This window comes from Felis catus, chromosome B3 (genome assembly GCF_018350175.1).
Source record: "Felis catus isolate Fca126 chromosome B3, F.catus_Fca126_mat1.0, whole genome shotgun sequence".
Lineage (NCBI taxonomy): Eukaryota > Metazoa > Chordata > Mammalia > Carnivora > Felidae > Felis > Felis catus.
In genome coordinates, this window is record NC_058373.1 from 6,868,220 (window position 1) to 6,884,845 (window position 16,626).

At 53.8% G+C, this 16,626-nt stretch overlaps 1 protein-coding gene and 1 long non-coding RNA gene across 7 annotated transcripts in view; one reads left to right on the plus strand and one right to left on the minus strand.

Annotated features, from left to right (window-relative positions):
• ACAN (aggrecan) overlaps positions 1-11,401 on the minus strand; it is a 69,124-nt gene extending 57,723 nt beyond the window's left edge. For all 4 annotated transcript variants that reach the window (XM_045058818.1, XM_045058817.1, XM_045058816.1 and 1 more), the window contains exon 1: positions 11,284-11,401. The gene's annotated coding sequence lies outside the window, so the exon portion shown is untranslated. The remainder of the gene's footprint in view (positions 1-11,283) is intronic.
• A 137-nt stretch (positions 11,402-11,538) lies between these two features.
• LOC123385802 overlaps positions 11,539-16,626 on the plus strand; it is a 139,409-nt gene continuing 134,321 nt past the window's right edge. For all 3 annotated transcript variants that reach the window (XR_006598847.1, XR_006598849.1, XR_006598848.1), the window contains exon 1: positions 11,539-11,645. This is a non-coding gene — a long non-coding RNA (uncharacterized LOC123385802). The remainder of the gene's footprint in view (positions 11,646-16,626) is intronic.

Genomic DNA, 16,626 nt, shown 5'->3' on the forward strand with positions numbered 1-16,626 from the left:
TCCTGAAAGCTGGTGGCAGTTAGAACACCTGAAAAGGAATTTCTTGCTTTGTAGGTGTGGTGCAGTCCCAAGGGGCAGCAGAAGGAATGGGTACGATCAGGGCTGTTGTGCAAAGCTGCAAGGGTCTGTGTGCTGCCCCACTCCGGGGGGCATCCTACACATGGAACATAATGGAACAACACCCCCTGGAATCGTGTGGTGGGGGCCCCTCGGTACAACAGGGCTTGCTGCAGCTACCGGGGCTGGGGAGGGGGGGTGGTTAGGGGACCTGCCCTGTTCCCCAGCTAGCTTCAGGGTGGCAAAAGCATAAGCCTCTTCTTGTATTCCCCACATCCCTCTGTGTTCCAAGTTTGCATGGCTGCCTTAAGAGCCTAAGTGGTCAGGGGCGCCTAGGTGGCTCAGTAGGTTTGGCATCTGACTTCAGCTCGGGTCACGATCTCGCCGTTCGTGAGTTTGAGGCCCACGTCGGACTCTGTGCTGACAGCTCAGAGCCTGGAGCCTCCTTTGGATTCTGTGTCTCCCTCTCTCTCTGCCCTCCCCTACTCACGCTCTGTCTGTCTCTCTCTCTCTCAAAAATAAATAAACATTAAAAAAAAAAAAAAGAGCCTAAGTGGTCAGGAAAGAAGCTGAGGAACTTCAGGTTGGGCAAAAAGAGGCCGTCACATGACCACCCAACCCACGTTCTCAGATACCAGGAATGACCCAGGGATATTCATGATTAACATCAGTTACTGCTTCGAGGACACTTGCTCTGGGCCAGGTACCTCGGTTAACCTCTGTTATTTTATCTTCCCAACAAACTCAAGAGGTAAGAGACCGTATCCCTGATTTACAGATATGGAAACTGAGACCAGTCAAATCTGGCAAGCTCCCACCACTGGTGAATTGGCCAAACTGGACCTTGAGCTCATCTGCCTGACTTCCACTCCTACAAGACAATAGCCTGATGGATTCTTCTGGGAGTGCAAGTGCTACAATCAGGAAGGGGGCTGGGAATAAAACGTAGGCGACTATGTGCTGGACCCTCCATCGCAAAAGAAAGACAAGATAGGGCTGGAGGGAGATATGGAGGCCCACGGTGGGGGAGTCTGAGAGGACAGGCGCATAGGACAGCTGGGGGGGAGATGCCATTCAGCGTTCAGTGTGGATGGGGAAGGCTGAGAAAGGTTGCCCACTGAGATGTTCGGAGTCATGAAGACCCTGAACTCTGCCAGGCCAGGGAACCGTGTCTCCGTCCTATCCCTGGTGTCTGGCCTGCCTCCTCCATGTCATAGGGAGCGCTGGGACACCACAGCTTGGAAATGAAATGACAGAAGGCCCATGGCCCATGTTGGGTAGCCCAGTGATAGAACCTAAAAATATAAATTCATTCCTAAAAGCAGCTGCTCCCCCTTGATGTTCGAGTTATCATGAACTACTAAGGGAGGCTGGGGGGCAGGGGGGAGGCGGGCATATGGAACGTGGCTTCTTCTCTCCTTAGCTGGATCCCATTGGTGGCCATTCTGAGCCACGGCCAGGGGGAGATGGGGCTGCTGAGGTGGCCGGGATAGGTGGGGGCTGCTTTGGACAGAGCACTGGGAGTTAGGAAGTTGGGACCTAGTTCTAGCTCTGACACTATCCAGTGCCATATGCTGCTAGGCAGGACATATTAATTTAATTTTAATTCGAGAATAGTTACATACAGCGTTACGTTAGTTTCAGGTGCACAATATAGTGATTCGACACTTCCATACATCACCCGGTGCTCGTCATGACAAGTTCCTCCTTAATCCCCATCGAGGATTTTCCCCATCCCCCACCTACCCTCTGGTGACCAGCAGTGTGTTCTCTGTAGTTAAGAGCCTGTTTCTTGGTTTGCCTCTCTTTTTCCCCTTGCTTGTTTTGTTTCTTAAATTCCACCTATGAGTGAGATCATACGGTATTTGTCTTTCTCTGATGGTCTTATTTCACTCAGCATTCTACCGGACATCCTCCTTTTCAGATGTCCGTTCTCTTATCTCTGACAAGAGTAGAAAGCCCCATAACAGTGGCTTCCAAAAGGCATAAAATCAGGGTCGCTCTGATCAAATCTGACATGGGGACCCCTACAATCACTGCCACCTCTCTATTCACCCCTGTGGCCCCTATGGGGTGTCGCAGATGCCCCATCACCACTGTAGACTCTCTGGAGCACAGTTTGAAAAGTACTGAAGTCATTTGTCTGGTCAGCACACTTGTTCTGAGCACCTACTGTGTGCTAAGCATTTTCTGGAGTCTCACAGCAAGATGATCCGGTCAGATCATCTGCATGATGTCCTGTGCAGCTTTTGGTTGGGTGGGGCTGGGGGGGGGGGCAGACAACCTCCAAGAAAACCAACCAACCAGGACCTTGTAGACGGTGGTAAGCTGCAAAGACAGTGCAACTCAGGGCTGCTGGGACACGGGGTGTGTTCATCTTCTTTCAACTGGGTGGTCAAGAAAGGCCTCACGGACGAGGTCATATTTGGACTCGAATGACCAAGATGAGTCAACCTTGCAAAGCCAAGTGGGAAGAGCTTCAGGTGGGAGAGGCTAGGAGGCGAAAGGCCCTAAGGCGGGAATTAAGTGGGATCTGCTGGAGGGTGGTGGGTGAGGGGAAGGTGAATCAGGATGCTGAGGGGGAAGGGGAGACAAGTGCCTGAGGGCCTCCGGGCCAAGGAAGGGGACTGGGCTTTATTCCAAGTGTGGAAGGTCTTCCGAGAGCCTCTGCAATCCCCAGAGGGCTGAGGAGGGATGTGCAAATCGCCTGATTGATTGCTGCAAGCATCTAAGGGTCGGTCACTCCACACGGCACTTGCAGTGACTAAGGAGGGGGCTGGACTAGTCCCAATTTTCCAGCCACTGAATGTTGCTGGAGCCTTCCCTGGCATAGGTGAGTCTCACTGACCCCTGTGGGTAAGCCCCTGGGGCCCCTGGGCCACTGAGATGGCAGCTGGAGAAGAGCAGACGGGAAGTGGGGGGGGGGGCAGGTGGGCAGGGGAAGAAGTAGGAGGTGAGGTCTAAGCCAGTGCTAGGTCTTTTCTTGGCTAATAAAGCTGCTTCCACCCCCAACCTAGCCCCACAGCACTCTTCTCCATCAGGACTGGGTGTGGAGACCCTTTATGCAGTCAGGTCCCCCCACACCAGGGAGACCCACTCTGCTAAAACAAGCAAAGCGAGAAAAGCAGAAGTCACTGCGGGTTGGAAGGGGGAGTCCCAGAACGAGGCTGCTTCAAGGGGAATCAATGGCCCAGAGAAGGTGAAGCAGCCCCCTGATGAACTGTGTGGGGCTGGGCTGGGGGTGACACTCAAGGCTGTAGTGATGAGGACAGGGGACAATAAGCATGCAGACACAGCTTTTCCTTGCTCAGCTCCAGGGGCCGGGAGTTCACGCCACAGGGGACGGAACGTACATTATACTGGCGCCCCCTGGAGGCTCACAGCAAGTAGAGCACTGGCCCTCCAAGTCAGGCCGCTGGCCACTGGCCCTCGCACTGGGAGGGGGGAGCCAGGCTCACAGCGAGAACGTGTCTGCAGGCAGGACTCTCCCATCCCCAAGGAGACCACACTGGGTGCTCCACCTCCCTCCCAGGTTTTTCAATCCGGGAAACAATGGAACTAAAATGGCCAACCTTTAAAGAGAAGGTGGCAGGTATGAGGTGGAAAAAGGAGAGGGCGGGCACCGCCTTGCTCTGGGGGTGGAGAGGGCTTGCTGGGTCAGTGACGGGTGTTAGAGATTTAAGTTTTTAAGTCCTCCCCATCTCTGTCTGCCCCTGGGGCCCTGGTGCAGCTGCCTCATTCCTGCTGCAGGATCAGCCCTGGCTGATTGCTTAAATCAGCATCTCTGTAGACCCTCAGTGTGCTCTAGGCGAGGAGAGCTCCCTGGCCAAATTCGGTGTAAGAAACTCTGGGAGATTTCCAATATCCACCAGCATACTGAGAATTCCTGCAGAAAAAGGGTGCATTTTGTTCTGTTTGACACTCAAGGATGAGACAGACCCTTTTCCCAAGAAATGAGCATTGACCATCTCTGCAGGAAATGTTGTGGGTTCCACCGTGGGAACCCTGGCCTAGCTTCATCCTCCTCTAGGGACAAATGTACTTCAATCCAGGGTCAAGGACAACTACGTGAAGGAAGCAGGGCCCCTGTCTCAGGCAGGAGGGAGGAGACAGAGAAGCAGGCTTTGACCTTCTCATTCCCCTAAAGGACACACTGGGGGCAAACGCTGTAGTTCTGCCTGCAGGGGGGCGGGGGGAGGGCAGGTGACCCCCCAGAGGCAGGGCTACAAGGAGATGGCTTAGAACCAAATGCACCCAGAGGAACTGCTTTGGGCTTTGCACGAAGGGTTCAGAAACTGGACTGCATTGGAATCACCCGGCGTGATTTTGCAAAGAACAGATTCCTCTCCTCCCCTCTCCTCCCCTCCCAAGCAGAATCTCATTTTTTCCAAAGCTCCTCAAATGCCTCTGATTCTAGGGACAGAGGCTACTTCTGATGATGGCACCCAGCTTCCCTTTGTCAGTCCCTTGTAAAGCTGACAAACATCCACTACATTCCTGAGTCATCCTAAAATCCAGGTGTTCTCCCGAGCCACCTGGAGCACCTGATGGAGGAGGGGAGTAGGGAGGGGAAGGTCAGGCCAAGGTCCAGGTTTGGTTGGGGAAAACCCCCTGGATGTGATCAAGAGCGGAGGCTGGGATCAGGAAGTCCAGGTGTTCTAAGGGAGCTGGGAGGCTGGGCTTCTCCTCGCCCTGGACGTTTCTCCTATAGGAGCTTTCTTCCCCAGAGCAGCCCTGGAACCAGCAAGGGCTCGGGAGGTGCCGAGTCAGAAGGTGGCCCAAGGGTAGACAATGGGTGGCCCCAGGATGAAGTGTGTCCATAGTTGGGTTCTGGTGGGCACAGTGCTTCTGTGATCAGGTGCCTCCTTTTAGTTTGAATGTGACAGGTGACATGGAAGCAGGAGCCTCAGCAGCCCTGATGGGAGCCGTGGCTCTGCTGAGAGCAGCCCGAACTCCCTCTTTAGGACTCAGGTTCCTCATCTGCATAATGAAGGACATGGGTGATTTATTTAGCTGTCCCCTGGGTCCCTTTCTGATCTAATGCTTCGGGACTTAAAAACAGAGGCTCAGGGAAGCTTGGCAATTCCCGCATCCACTCCTTTGGCTAGTGACTTTCAGTTAGGCCTTGATATATTGTAAGCTCCACTCCACGTCGTGGAGCAAAAGCCCTGTCGCACAGATGGGAAAATGGATGTGCCTGCACTGAGGTAAGTCTCCGGGTTCCTGATGCTGATTTGGATCAGCTTCTTTTCAGTAGCTTGGGCTTCCTCTGTTCTGATGTCTCCCCGTTACCCCCACTCCCAGTGGGGCTCCATCCTGGTGGCTGGCACAACTCCATTGCTGTAACTGCAGTACCCTCTAGAGGGCGCTGTTGCCGGTGCTGTAATCTGAGCCTGGTACCCACTGGGAACTACATAGGTCCTGGCTTCTTCAGGCTTGCTTGGGATGCAGGAGACGCAAAGTGTGGGACAGCGTCTCTCAAGCATTGCAAGGAATTTATAGTGCGAGGGCCCGCTCATTCATTCATTCAACCAGGCTGCCTGTGTGTGCCAGGCACTGGATTAGGAACAGTGCACACCAGATAGAAAAGATGCCTGCTGGGGCTCCTGGGTGGCTCAGTCGGTTGAGCGTCCGACTTTGGCTCAGGTCATGATCTCACAGTTCATGAGTTTGAGCCCCGCATCGGGCTCTGTGCTGACAGCTCAGAGCCTGGAGCCTGCTTCAGATTCTATGTCTCCCTCTCTCTCTCTGCCCCTCTTCCACTTGCTCTCTCTCTCAAAAATAAATAAAGACATTTAAAAAATTAAGAAAAAAAAAGAAAGAAAATATTTCTGCTTAGGCTTCATAGATGCCCCCCCCCCCCCAACAAGGCACCTTCCTAGAAGTAATTTCTCCCTGGATCTTGCCCTGAGAAAGTAGGCCTTAGTGTCTCCATTTTACAGATTAGAAAACTGAGGCTCAGGGAGGCAAAGCAATTTGCCCACATCATGCAGCCAGTCAGTGCCCGGTTCAAGTGGCTTCAAGTCCAACGCTTCTCCCACTGCCCACACTGTAGGATGCACACGTTGGCCTTCTCATTGGAGCAAGCCCCTTCCCCTGATGCTCACCCCTTGCTGGGAGCTGTGTGTGCAGGGGGGCGGGGAGGTGCTGCACACACAGCACCACCCCCCCCCCACCAACCAGAAGGCATTACTGTGGCAACCGTGCCCCAAACAGCAACCTTGTTTGGCCTCGTGATCCCACGTCCACACCTGCTGATGCCGTAATTTTCCACAGTGGGACCTTGAAAAGCCTCAAAGATGATAGCAGCGGTTGCTGGTTTATTGTAAGTCTACTTTGTGCCATGTCCTTTATGCGCTCTATCTTGAACTCTCTCAACCATCAGACAAGCCTCATTTCCCAGATGTGGAAACTGAGGCTCAGAGAGAACAAGTGACTTGACCAAGGGCACACAGCTGGGATTTCAACGTACATCTGGGCTACCAAGGTCCACGTTCTTTCTACTTTACCATTGTGGTCTGGCTTTTTTCTTTCTCTTGTTGTCCGCTCTTCGCTGCCTGCCAAACCCTCCCTTCTTGCCCTCCCACCTCCAGTCTTCCTGCTGTCGCACACAGTTGGGCGTGGTCTGGCCCAATAAGTAAATGAAGGTCAGGAGCAGGACTTCTCAGTCTTGGCACTACTGGCATTTTGGGCTGGAGAATTCCCTACCGGTAGGAGGAACGTGCTGTCCTGTGCATTTTAAGATATTTAATAACATCCCTGGTCTCTGTCCACTAGATGCCAATACCATCACGCCTCCCCTGGGGTGACGACAAAAAATATCTCCACACAAGGCCAGATGTTCCCTGGGGAGCAAAACAGCTCCCCAGTTGAGAACCACTGCTTGATAGGAACGCGGGGTCAGGGTCAAGTTGATTATAGCCTGTCTTGCCCATTAGACCATGAGCAGCTGGAGGGCAGGGAGAGTGAATTCTTGACACACCCTTACTGCAACGCCTGTAGCACGTAGCAAATGCCGCTGAAGGCAGAATGAATGAACGGTTTCCATGGACATGGTATGTTTCAGGATGAGGGCCCGATGGCCTACGTTCCCATCCAGATCCTTCTGGCCTGCTCTGGGCCGGCCTGGGTCGTGCACCTTCTCCTATCTGGGCCTCCATCCCCTTCGTGATCTCTTCCATGAGGGTCATCACAGGCCCTGAAGGCCCTGGATGTCCGTGGTCTGGGAACTTCCATGTTCCGCCTCACAGGCCCAGAGTCGTGGGGCTGAGGGGGCGCAGTCTGCCAGGCTGGAGATTACACATCCGCCCAGTCCTGAGTTTCTCCTTCATACCCTTACCCCTCAAGTCAAATCAATCACAGACAGACGAGCAAGGCCTGCACCAAACAGACCTGACGCAGGAGAGGTGGCTCCTTTTTTGGGTGTGTGTCTTAAAAGGAAAAACATGTAACCTCAAAGGTAACCAAATATCCAAATCGTGATGGCCAGCATCGCACACCCCAAATCCACCGATTCATGAGTTTAACAAAAAGCTTCTTTAGGATACACTATAAGGCCATTGAGAGGGAGAAAAGTCGCCTCTCATATGTCCAGGCCAGCCCGCAGGGCCCGCCCTCCTAGTATGTTCGTGCACACACACACACACACACACACACACACACACACACACTCAGCTGCTTACAAGGAGGCTCTGAGTTTTTAAAAGTAAACTCCACAGTTTCCGTCCTTGCCCTGGATTCAACTTTTGAAAAAAGGAACCGTTTTCCCGTTTTCCCTACAAATTCCCCCTCTCTCTGGTCCTCCCTCTGCCTCACTCCAGCTCACTCCAGCTCTCCCTCTAACCCCACCCCTGCCCTGCACCCCACCCCCCAGCAGCTCCTCCCCTGCAATGTTGACTCCATCTGCAACCACACCCAGGGGCCCAGACCTCCTCTCAGGACGGGTCTTGGGGGAGGAGAGTAGCCAGGGGAGATGCCACAGCCCCCCTTCACCCAAAAGAATGGGTAGAACGGAGCTTTCTCAAGGAAGGAGGGTAGCAGTGAAGCTCCTGTCCAGGCCCACAGCATGGCCAAGAGGCCGCCTGGTGACAGCAGAGAGGATGGCTCCAGTCTCCAGATGTTCCCACAGATAGATCCCCTTTCCCAGGGCAGCCCATCGGCCCTGTCACCTTTCCTGCTCCACTTACAAGTAGGTCTGTCCTCCATGCATTGTTTCCTCTCTGATTCTGGGCCCTCTGCCTTGAACTTGACTTTCACTCCTACCCCCAGCTTCCACCCCTTCCTGTCTCCACTCCCAAGATGCTTAACGGTCCAGTCCAGGTGTGAATATACGGGCACCTGCCGGTCGGAGCCACGAGGCCGGCATTTCTCAGAGACAGAAACGTTATCAGGATCAGTGTCTTTCCAACTTTTTTGACCACAACCCGCAGTAAGAAATACATCACATAAACATCAAATTTGTATATATTGTGTGTATATTATACACACATACACATTTAGAGAGGACTGCGAAATATATAACAGAGATAGAAGCTTCCAGAAACAATACTTATCGTTACTGCATGAGAGGCACTATGAGATTATTCTTTCCTATGTCATTACACCCCCTAAACTGCCGATGGACACATTCTATGCTACATGTCCCAACAGGAGTAGAGACAGACTGAAAGTGAGACTCCAAGCAGAGGCCCGTGGGCCTCCCCTGGCTCAGCTGAGGCCCTCCCAATGCCCAACAAGAAGGGGCTTGGGAGGGACCAGGTTCTAGAAGGCATCATGAAAAAATTCCACACAAAAAGTTAGGACACACAGTCTTTTACGGTTTTAGAATATTCTAAATCAGTAATCTCCTGAGCTTACAGTTTGTGTCCCCAAGGGGGCCTAGAAACCGTTAGAGGGGAGGAATTCAGGTTTCTGGTGCCCTGTGATCTGGCCAAGGACCTCTTCAAGGACCATGCAGCCAGTAAGGGGCTGAGTTGGGACGTGAACGCAGGTCTGCCTTGCCGGGCAGGCTTCCACCCTCACAGCTCTCCCCCACCAACTATCTTGGAGCTCTCTCTCTGACTGGGGAGTTGGACAATCTGTTCTGGGCATGTGGGGATGGAGGGTGCCCCACTCAGTATGCAGGGGTGTGTGTGAGAGGGGGCGCAGGGGTGAAATGTGTGCGTGGGTGTGAGAAGGGGCATGGAGTCAGGTGCGGCCCACACCAGACGGCACAGGGTCTCGCCACTCGAGCGCACAGAGACGCCTTGCAAATAACTAAGAATATTTCTGTCATTTCCCGCTCTGGATTCTTTACTCCTATATTGACCAGAGGGCTTTCAAATAATACAGAAAGAATCCTAACTTAAGTAGGATTTTCACGGACAATTCTAGGAAAAGAAAAATGTCTCCTGAATATTAAAATTAGTAGTCGTAATAATAGTAATACCAAATAGTTACTGAGGACTTGCCCCGTCCGTGGCAGGCACCGTGCTAAGTGCTTGTGTCATCACAGCTACCGTTAACTGAGGACCCGCTATGGGCCAGCACTGAGCACAGAGCCTGGCACCTAGGTGGCGCTCACTAGTTACCAGAGAATGAATGAAGGAACCAGGTGTTGCACGCGAAGCTGCACAGAAATACATCTGATTTAAACTCAAGCTCGATGGAACCTGAAACATGCCAGCATTTTCTTTGAGAGACATGTTCTTCCTTCTGATAACGCCTTCATCCGAAACTTTTTAAGTCCGAGGGCCCTTTTCCTTCGGGATAGAAACACCCCCCTCCTTCGGGTTTTCTCCCCCCTGTGGCCTCGGGGGTTTTCTCCCTGATGGCCCTTCCATTCCTGGGCAGTCTCTTCCAGGCTCAGTGACTGACACTGACCTACACCTCCTTAAACCACCGTGCCCAGGGGCACAGGCAATCCGATCGCCTCTTCTCCTTTGGCAACCCAGAGGCAAGGAAGGCACAAGAATTAGAGCCCAGACTTCGGAACTCTTAAATCAGGACAAGCAACGGACGAGGGCCTCAGAAAACCCGGGTTGGAGGAGTCCTGCCCTTCCACTAAGTCATGGGTGACCTTTAGAAAGTCATCACATCTTTCTGGGTTCACTTTCTCTCCGATGTGTTTCCCAGGTCCGGGGTTCCCCTAGACTGTCAGATACCCACCCGCTTCAGTGTCTGGGACCTGAAACACCACACTAACCCGCTCGGCTTTGCATCTTCCTTTATTCCTGGCCACCATCCCCACACAACAGGGACATATGCACCTATCGGAATGCTGGGACCTGGGCTCCTCAGTGGTGAGACCCTAGAAGAATCCTATCACAACCTTGCTCAGGACTGCAAGGAGTAGAATGATGGGAAAGTTTGGGTTGGGTCCCGTCTCCCACGAGGAGGCGAACCCCCGCCCCACAGTTTGCTCTGGCCTAGAACACAGGTTCAGTCGACAACTGTCCACCCAACCCCAGGGATAGAAAGTCTCCACCATCACTGGCTTCAGAGGCGGAGGGACCCAGAGACAGCAAAACTGCCCATGGTCATGTGTCCTCATTTCCCCTCTTCTTCCTTGAGAGATGTCCCTTCTTGGTGGCATGTTCAGAGCTCGTCTCCCTTGCTGGCAGCTCAGTGGCCCGGTCCTGGGTTCTGCCAATCCCCCCCAGCTCTCCCCCACCCGTCTGGGCACCCTGCGACTCCTGGGGCAGGCCAAGTGGCCAAGCAAGTGGGACCAATGGGTTCGCGCAGCCTCTGCTTGGGCACCTGCTGCGTACCTGACACGCTGCCCGTGTCACTTCGTTTATCCCCCAGCCATCCTGCCAAAGAGCCTCCCCTTTCCCTCTAGGCGGAACAGGCCAAGGCTCAGAAAGACGAAGCAACTTCTCCAGCCCAAAAGTAGCACAGGGCATCTGAACCCCCGACTCGAAAGCTGCTGCTCTGTCAACCGGGGCTCGTTCCGGACCCTACGGCTTGAAAACACACGGAGTTTGGAGTAAAAGCTCCCTGTCCTTTAGTCCTGAATTTCGGGGGGAGGGGGGGCGGCAGACGAGAGCCCCTCCTCACGCGTTCGTTTGCCCCCTTCACGCGGAGTCTGCAACAGCCGGAAAGTTTGCTCAACTGCACCGCGCACGCAACGGTCGGGAGCCCCCGGCGCACGCCTCCTCGGAGGGGAGACCGAGGCAGCGCAGCCCCCCCCAGCCGCGGCTCCGCTGCCGGCTCGCCGGGCGCCCCGGAAGGGAAGGAGACAGTTACCTCGAAGACTTGGACTCCCTTCCGCGAGAACTTCAGTGCCGCGCACCTGGCGAGGCAGCCGGGGGCTCCTGGGGCCGCGAGGCCCGGGTCTCGCTGCGCAGCGGAGGGAGACGCTCTGCGCGCGCGCCGCGCACCCCTCCGCCTGCCGGCGTCCTGTCCGCGGGTCCCCTCAGGCGGTGGCCGCGGCGGCGGCGGCGACTGGGTTGCGGAGTCCCGGCTGGCCGAGGGAAGGGCCACTGCAAGGTGCCCGGAGCCCCTGGCACCCGCGTCAGATGCCGGCCGGCGAGCGCGCGGAGAGAGAGACCTTGAGCGGCGTGGCGCGCGTCCTCAGCTCTGCGAGCCCCCTCTGGAGCGGCGGGGAGGTAGGTGGGCGGGCGGGCGGGCGGGCATGGCGCGCGGTGACACATACATAGGGGCGGGCGGGGGAGGGGAGGGAAACCCCACCCCCGCGGGACCCGAGGGGCGGCCGGCGGGGGAGGGGAGGGCGGAGGCGTCTGGAGCGCGCTGGACCCCGGCTCCGGACCGGCGCGCCGCTGGGGAAGCCGCCCGGGGCGCAGGGCGCGAGAGGAGCCGGCAGCTCCGGGGCCGGCGGGAGGCAGAGGCGCGGGAAGGGCTGCAATGCGGTCGGCGGCTCCGCAGTCAGAGGGGCCCCGGAGGACTGTGCCTGTGCCCGCACCCGCGGTGGCCGGACGGGGCGCCCGGGCTCCCGGCGCGGGGTGTGCAGCCGACGCCCGGGGTAGGGGGGTGGGGAGACGCGAGAGGGCAGGGCGCGCCCCCTGCTCCCCGGCCGCGATTTGGAAGGACCCTCAGGAGGAGCCGGCTGAAAGTTTTTGGGGATGGGGTGCGCCGGGATGGCAGGGAGGAGTGGGAGAGAAGGAGGTTAGGCGGCGGCGGGGAGGTGTGCCGGGGACCGGGAGCCTCGGGGCAAAAGGCTGAGGGTCTTCACAATCCCGGAGAGACCGAGGACATCTCCAACGAAGCAGGAGTTCTCCAGTACTTTTTGTAGCTCCAGAGACCACCCTCCTTAAGAGTTTTGTTTCCAGGCAAAAGAGTAAAGGAACCAGCGGCGTTTGAATACCTTCTGTGAGCTAGTTGGTTAACATACATTCATATCTCACTTGATTTTCCCCAAACCCCGATGAGGTAAATATTAGGATTCCCTCACCCCCAAAAGATGTGAAAACTGAGGTTCAGAGAGTGGTGGAGTTGGTGGGGTCTGAATTCAAATCCACAGTCATGCTCCCTCCGCTACACAAGCTGCTGGTTAGGCACAGAAATTTTGGGGGACCCGGGCTAGGCTGGTGGCCTTCGGGGTCCTTACGGAGGGAGCTGGTGGTGCTTGATGCTAAGGTTTAGTGGCCTCGGTCGGTGTGGTAGAAGGCGCTTGACTCCCTCACTGGGCATGGACTGAAGAAGAACACGAAGTGGCATCTTTGTGGGCTGCCCATTACAGAGATAATAGACTCAGCCTTTTCTTGATTCAAAGGCTCGGAAGTGGCTCCGTTTCCCCAGGGTGACAACTCTGGAATCGTGTGGGTATTTTGCTGGTCATCTCTGCTAGGGGGCAGGACTGGCCCTGGCCCAGCACATTCTCTTGTGTCTTCTCTGCACAGGGCAGTGACGCCTGGGGAGGGCGTGGCTCCCACTCTACCCACTGGTCCCCGGGAGTTGTGGCTGAGGTGTTCCACTGGTGGGCACCTCTTGGCTTCACTCCTTTTGTACCTGAGTCTGTTGGTTTCTCCCACTCGGGTCTCCAAGCTACAGAGCACCTTGGGCAGGGCTGGCTTGATAGTGATCAGAGCCCCTCAAGGGGAAATAGCATCTTGTTTCTCAGACAAAAAAGTGGGATGCAATCTTGTTACTGACTCCAATGCCTAGGCTAGTGGAAGTGACTCTTCCAGAAAAAAAAAAAAAAAAATCCTTAAAATTCCAACAGGAGGAGTCATGGGTTCTCATGCCAGGATTTGCCTGATACTCTAGGTGAGTACAAACCACGCTCTCATCTGTAAAATGGGGTCATATCTGACTTACATCCCAGGGTTAGTGAAGGACAGTTCGATTCAAGGACAAATACTAATTAGGTAATTAATCTTTGTAATGAAGGGAGCGAATGCTTCTTGATCATCTCGTTTTGTAATGAGGCAGGGAAACATACAGTGGGCACCGATTACGTGCCCACTGCTTGATACAGCAGCCTTTCAGGTGGATATTACTCCCATTTTAGGCACTAAGAAACTGAGACTCACAGGCCACCCAGGTAGTGAATGAGTGTGGGTTGGCATAACTCCACACTGCTGCCCCTACAGGCTACAGAAAACCCAGGATGATTGAGAAGTGCTTGGACAATTCTAAAGACCATGTTCAGAAAATCAAAGGACATCGAGGTCAGAAAGCCCTCTGTGGCATATGGATGCTCCCCTGTTCAATGCAGACTGTTCCTTGTGTGGTATTTCTGATGCTGGTCACTCTTCCTCTGCTCAGATACCTTAATATTTGCTTAATGCCTTTCCAGGCTGCCTGACCCTATCTGCTGTCGTGGGCAACCTTTAACCTCTGGCTGTCCAAGCGTGGTGTCAGCTGGGGGCTTAGTCGAAATGCAAAAATCGAAATGCAAAATGCCAAAGGCCTGCTCCAGACCTTCTAACTCAGAAATCTGCATTTTAATAAGATCCCCCAGGTGTTTTATATGCCTTCTGAAGTTTAAGGGCCACTGTGCTGGTATCATTCAGCAGGTTCTACTCATTGAATAGCAAAATTACCAGCCGAGAGGATCTCAGAGAGGATCTCAGAGCCCGGAAGGGCTCTTAGGGAACGTTGAGGACAGTGTCCTGACCGACGGGAACATTTACTCCACGTGAATATTGCCATGGATTTCACTCTCTTCTGAGGCCATGTCCCATTTTCATGTGATTCTAGTATTTAGGCAGCTCTTAGATTTCACAGAAGCACCTACTGGTCCCCATCACTATGGTTGAGCAATGAACAAAACAGGCCCGTTTCCCCCTCTTGGCCCTGGCCCCCAGACCTCCTTCCACATGGTGGATGTTTTTGCGTCTGTAACCAGTGATTTCACTGTTCTCACCCTCCCTCTCTTCTCCCTTAGGGCTGGGCTTCCTCACTTCACACTGTCCTTCCTCATCTCTCTCCATCAGTGGACTCCACCTGCTCCCACCAGTCTTCTCCCAGCAGGTCTGGACTTTCCTTGTCCTGTGTCGAGACCTAAACACAGACCTGTTAGTGTGCTCAACCCAGGGGAGAGCTCACCTCCTCTGACGGGGTACTATGCTTCTGTTAATGCAGCCTGCATTTATGTGCTTTTCTGGCAGTGTCATCGTGGCTCATTTTGAGCCTGTAGCCGACTGAGATCCCCTTTCCACGTGTACTGCTATGGCCCAGTGTCTTCCCTGGTATAATGGGTTGTTCTAATCCAAGTGTGGGACTTTATCTTTGCTTCTCCTAAAAATTTCCCTAATAAGTTAAGCTCACCACTCCTGACCATCTTGGATCCTATTTCTTTCTTTTTTTTTTTTTAATATAATTTATTGTCAAATTGGCTTACATACAACAGCCAGTGCTCATCCCAACAAGTGCCCTCCTCAACCTGGATCCTGTTTCTATCAGTTTGTTTGCTGTTGTTCTTAGCAGCAGCTCTTCTACAAAGCTGACTAGTGTCCCGCTTTTGTGTCTTCCCTTATCCTGGGGCTGAGTTCTAGAGCAGGCAGGATGCCATGCTCCATATTGCAATTATAATGGCTGTGTAATGCATCAATCCAAACCTTCGTGTCACGGCTCCATAAGGCAATTATAGGATGCCATGCTCCATACCGCAATGATAATGGCGGTGTAATGCATCAACCCAAACATTAGTGGCTTAAAACAATGATTGTTCATGGTTTCTGTGCGTCAGGACTTTGGGAGAAATATGGCCAGGCAGTTCTGCCTTGGGTTATCTCATGGGGTTGCAGTCGGATGTCAGCTGAAGGCTTGACTGGGGCTTGAGGGTCCAGGTCTAAGGCGGCTGGCAAGTCGGTGTTGGCTGTTGGCCAGTGGCCCCAGCTCTTCTCCTTCTGGTCTGCCAGTGGAGCTGTCTCATGGCATGGCATCTGGCTTCTGCCACAGCAAGTGACACAGGAGGCCGAGTGGACGCTGCAGTGGTCTGGTGTCCTAGCTTTGGAAGTCACGCGCTGCCACGTCCGCCATAGTCTATTGGTCACACGGGACCTCCCCTGAATTAGTGTGTGAGGGGACATACAAAGGTGTGAATACCAGGGGTTGGGGATTGCTGGGAAGCCTCTTGGAGGTTGGCTTCTACATTCCGGTAGACTGGCTCTTAGAGGACGGCCAGTCTCCCAGTCCACCTAAATGTGGCATCGAGACTGCTTGTTTCTGTCCCTTACGTGGGGACGCCACGCACGTACTTTGCTAAGTCCCAGCGCAGGATGTTTGCAGAATTCCTCCGAAGCATCCTTCCAATATCCCTATACGAGCAAGCGGTCTAGCCTGTTCTCTGGGACAACACCTCTGCCCCCATCTCTGCAGGACAGCCTTCAGCATCCCGCTCCTGATGGTGCCGCCAGAGATTATTGAGTTGCTGAGCTCTGTCACACTTTTGGTTGATATTGATACTTGTGGACAGTTAAAACCATCAGGTCCCCTGTGTGTGCAGTAGCATTGGAAGTGAATCCCAGTTCTGGCACAGAGAATGAGGGCAAGTTTCTTAACCTCTCTGGGTTTCTTCTTTCTTTCTTTCTTTCTTTCTTTCTTTCTTTCTTTCTTTCTTTCTCTCTCTCTCTCTCTCTCTCTCTCTCTCTCTCTCTCTTTCTTTCTTTCTTTCTTTCTTTCATTTTTGAGAGTGAGATAGAGGACAAGCAGGGGAGGGGCAGAGAGAGAGAGAGGGAGACACAGAATGTGAAGGAGGCTCCAGGCTCCGAGCTGTCAGCACAGAGCCCGATGTGGGGCTCGAACCCACAAACTATGAGATCGTGACCTGAGCCGAAGTCAGGTGCTTAACCGACTGAGCCACCCAGGCACCCCTGGGGTTTCTCATCGGTGTAACGGAATTGTGTGGAATTGTAGGATTCGAATTAAGTGATGTCAGCACCTACGCGGTGATCTGGGTCCAGGAGCAAGATGGTGAATTTTCTTCCCTTTCTTCTCCGCTACAGTTTGATGTCCCTGAGTAAGTGTGTGCTGCTCTCTGGGTTTGTAAAAGAAACTAAAATCCTCACCTCCTTGGAGTGTGGCAATGATAAATACTATAGGCAATGTGTGTAGAGAGATTGCGATCATTTCTGGAAGCAAAGGGCCATAGAATTATGATATAGAAAAGCCTCATTGCAGACC